The sequence below is a fragment of the Oreochromis aureus genome, linkage group 15, assembly GCF_013358895.1.
Source record: "Oreochromis aureus strain Israel breed Guangdong linkage group 15, ZZ_aureus, whole genome shotgun sequence".
Lineage (NCBI taxonomy): Eukaryota > Metazoa > Chordata > Actinopteri > Cichliformes > Cichlidae > Oreochromis > Oreochromis aureus.
The window spans coordinates 22,366,686-22,370,111 of NC_052956.1; the positions used below are offsets into that span (position 1 = coordinate 22,366,686).

The window sequence follows — 3,426 nt, forward strand, 5'->3', positions numbered from 1 at the left end:
GAGTTTGCGTTTGGGTCCAATTCCTGCCTGCACACAGCCTAATCATGACACTGTTAACTCTAAACTTCTATGCTCTGCTCTTGTGAGTGAGTACTGCTCTTGCTTTGGTTTCATTTTGCTAATTTACATATATGGACTTAGTGTTTTATTAAAATAAACAAACTTCTACTCTGTTTTTGGACATTATGTGCTAACACTGTTATAACTTTCATTAGCATTATTTTATCAGTTTTACTTCTGTTGATAGTGGACTTTCCCTCTGTCGAACAGCTTCTTTTAAGCTGTGCTGTATATTAGTTTGAAATCAGAAATCCCCTCAAATTCATCTTTAAAAGGAAAAAAAATCAGCAAATATACAAATACTGGTAAAATTCAAAGCAAATGCAAATTATCTCTTGGTGTACTTTTAAAATGTCTAAAGGACATTCAGTATGTGGCAGATCTGTGTTTCTCACAGATGTCTGGCCATCATTAGAGCTTAACACCATCAGAGCTCTGCTGCTGTTGTACCCACATTCTCACCAAAACACTTCCCCTTCAGTTCTCAGAAAAAAAAAGAGCAGTAAGTATTTGCACAGTTGCATTCATCATCTTCTCCTTTTTAAGGCATCAAACACGTCACTGTCACAAATGCACTGAGACTGCTGTAAGCTACACACTCATTTTAAATTTGCAGGGTCTTTGACAGTCAGGTGTGACCTTTGACCTCTAATTTTCTTTGGTTCATGTAGTTATTAGAAACAACAGAATGCTATGAATGAGAATTTCCTGGGAAAGGACTCTGAACTTTTAACAGTTACAGTGAGGTAGTGAGATGATAACCACAGGAAGTCAGAACAGCCTCTCTACATAAAGCTCTGTTTCAGAGACTGTGACTGTCATTAGTGTGAAAAGCAGGAAGGAGAAAGACAGAGAATGATGACTCAGTTCAAATGGATTAAATTCTTTTCATCAGTTTTACTAATGCTTCAAGTAACAGGTAAGAATAACTGTACATTTATAAATGAAATTACAAAAGTTAAGTTTACATAATTGACTTGATTTTATCAATATCCACATTTAAATGGGAAGATTTGATAAACCTGGATATTCTCTGTGAAAGCTAAAGTTGTTTCCTTCTCTGGTTTTTTTTAAAGGAATAAAAGTGCAGCTGTATGAAAATGTGGTGAGTTTTTGTTGCACAGAGCTAAACAAACTGTGTTTTCTGTCTTTTTATCTCTGAAAACAGAGTTTAAAGCGTTAATATTTGTAAATCAAATTTTCAGAGGAAAACCAAAATGCATCTGCATGTTTAAATTTCCATTTAGGAAAGATAATATAAAAGAAGAGCAAGCTGAAGCTTCAGGTGTAGTTTTCATGTTAAATTCTTCTATTGATTCAATGCTCATGTTCATTTGAGTTTAAATAAATCACATTTTGTACCTAATGGTACTAATGTAATGTCATGGATGTCTTTACAGTTTATCGCTCTTAGTTTGTGCTACATTGATGCCCAAAGATCAGAAAAGCTATATCATGATGAAGTCTAATGTCCAGAGAGTGAATGAGTTTGTCATCATGCTGTATGTCACAGGTATGTAATGCTGACCGATGAAGATTTTGACAGTGAACAATGGAAGTAGAAGATCTCCTGATGGACACTGACTGATCCTGCTGCGTCTGTCAGACTTCAGTAATGTGATGGAAAATGTTAAGAGTCTGTGCTTCTCTTTGTTATACTGGCCTAGCTGAAATGAAGGATGCATCACAGCGTGTTTGTCTCCATATAATTTTGTAATACAAGATATACTCAGCTGCATGTAATGTTCTGATTGTATTCTGTGACCGTGGCAGGTATATAAGGTGTTTCTATAAATGGTTCTATTCTTGTATTTATTCTATATCTAAAGAAATACAGACTGCTGCTGTACTCTGTGTTGTTGTTTGTTGTCTTTGCAAAGGCAAATTAAAACCTCAGAAAAGCTGTTTGTGAAAACCAATTTATTTCAAATTAACAGAACAAACTTGTGTCAGTGATTTCTGGGTTTGACTGGGGTCGACACAGCAGCGACCAATCATTCTGAAACGCAGCCTTTCCAGCTGCATAATTTGGGATTTCCAGAAAAGGACCACATTTTTCTTAAACAGAGAGAGAGTTGATCATTTTCAATAATCTTGCGATAAAGGGGGTATTGTTTCTCTGTCTGGTTTACAGTTCATTACATTACATCTGAGTAAATCTAATCTTTTGGGAACACTAGGAATTCCTTTTATAAATAACTGCAGACTGGCTCCTCCTCGCTGATTCACTTGGCCCCCAAATTGTGGCCAAAAACGGTTTGGAGTTGCTGTGGCTGACATTACGTGCACCAGACTGAAGTAACTGGACATTTATAACCTTGGGAAATACGTACAACACGACACAGTAACTTAACTTAATAAGTAATAAATAGTAATAATAGTAATAAAATGAAGAATAAGTGTATCTGTATTGAACACTGTTATTATTGCACATTGCACAGTGTGTGAATGTGTGTGTGAATTTGTGTGTGAATGGGTGGATGTCTGGATATGTAAAGCGCTTTGGGGTCCTTAGGGACTAGTAAAGTGCTATATAAATACAGGCCATTTACCATTTACCATTAATTATTGTTGCACTTTGTTATAATTATTAATATTCTTATTGTTATTGTTGTTACCCCCCCAAAAAAGTCCAGGGAGGTAGCCAATCAGATCAGCTGTTAGCAATGATTAGGGCTATTGCCCTGTTGTAAAAGCTGTCCTGTTCGGGACCTCAGCAGCCTGAATCTCCTGCCTGACTTAAACACCCGGTGTCCTGGGTGTGTACAGTCCAGTAGGATGCTGCGTGCCCTTTTGAGACAGCAAGTGCTATACAGGTCCTTAAGGGAGGGAAGGATGTCCAATTATTTTGGGGGTCATATTAATGACCCTCTGAAGTGCCTTTTTGTGTGCCGTGGTGCAGCTGGAGAACCATACAGAGATGCAGTATGTAAGTACACTGTCAGTGGAGCAGCGGTAGAAGATGATCAGCAGCTCCCTGTTCAGGTCCATTTTTCTGAGGATTCTCAGAAAGTGGAGACGCTGTTAGGCCTTCTTTAAAAGCGCAGAGGTGTTAGACTCAGACTTCCAATGGAGCTCAATGTCCACACACTCCCCACTGATGCTGACAGGCTGCAGCTCAAACTTCCTCCTTCTAAAGTCAACTACCAGTTCTTTTGTCTTGGTGGTGTTGAGGTCTGGGTTGTTGTCTACACACCAATCTGACAGCCTCTGAACCTCAGCTCTATATGTCGTCTCGTCTTCCCCAGAGATGAGTCCCACCACGGTGGTATCATTTGTGAACTTAATGACTGCGTTGTCTGGTTGGGAACTAACACAGTCATGTGTGTACAGAGTGTACAGTAGGGGACTCAGTACACAGCCTTG

General features: G+C 38.5%; 1 long non-coding RNA gene across 1 annotated transcript; it reads left to right on the forward strand.

Annotated features, from left to right (window-relative positions):
* Nucleotides 1-903: 903 nt before the first annotated feature.
* LOC120432990 lies at nt 904-1,946 on the forward strand. The gene is made up of 3 exons (XR_005608248.1): nt 904-979; nt 1,137-1,165; nt 1,574-1,946. It is a non-coding gene; the product is annotated as an uncharacterized LOC120432990 (long non-coding RNA).
* The last annotated feature ends 1,480 nt before the right edge of the window (nt 1,947-3,426 follow it).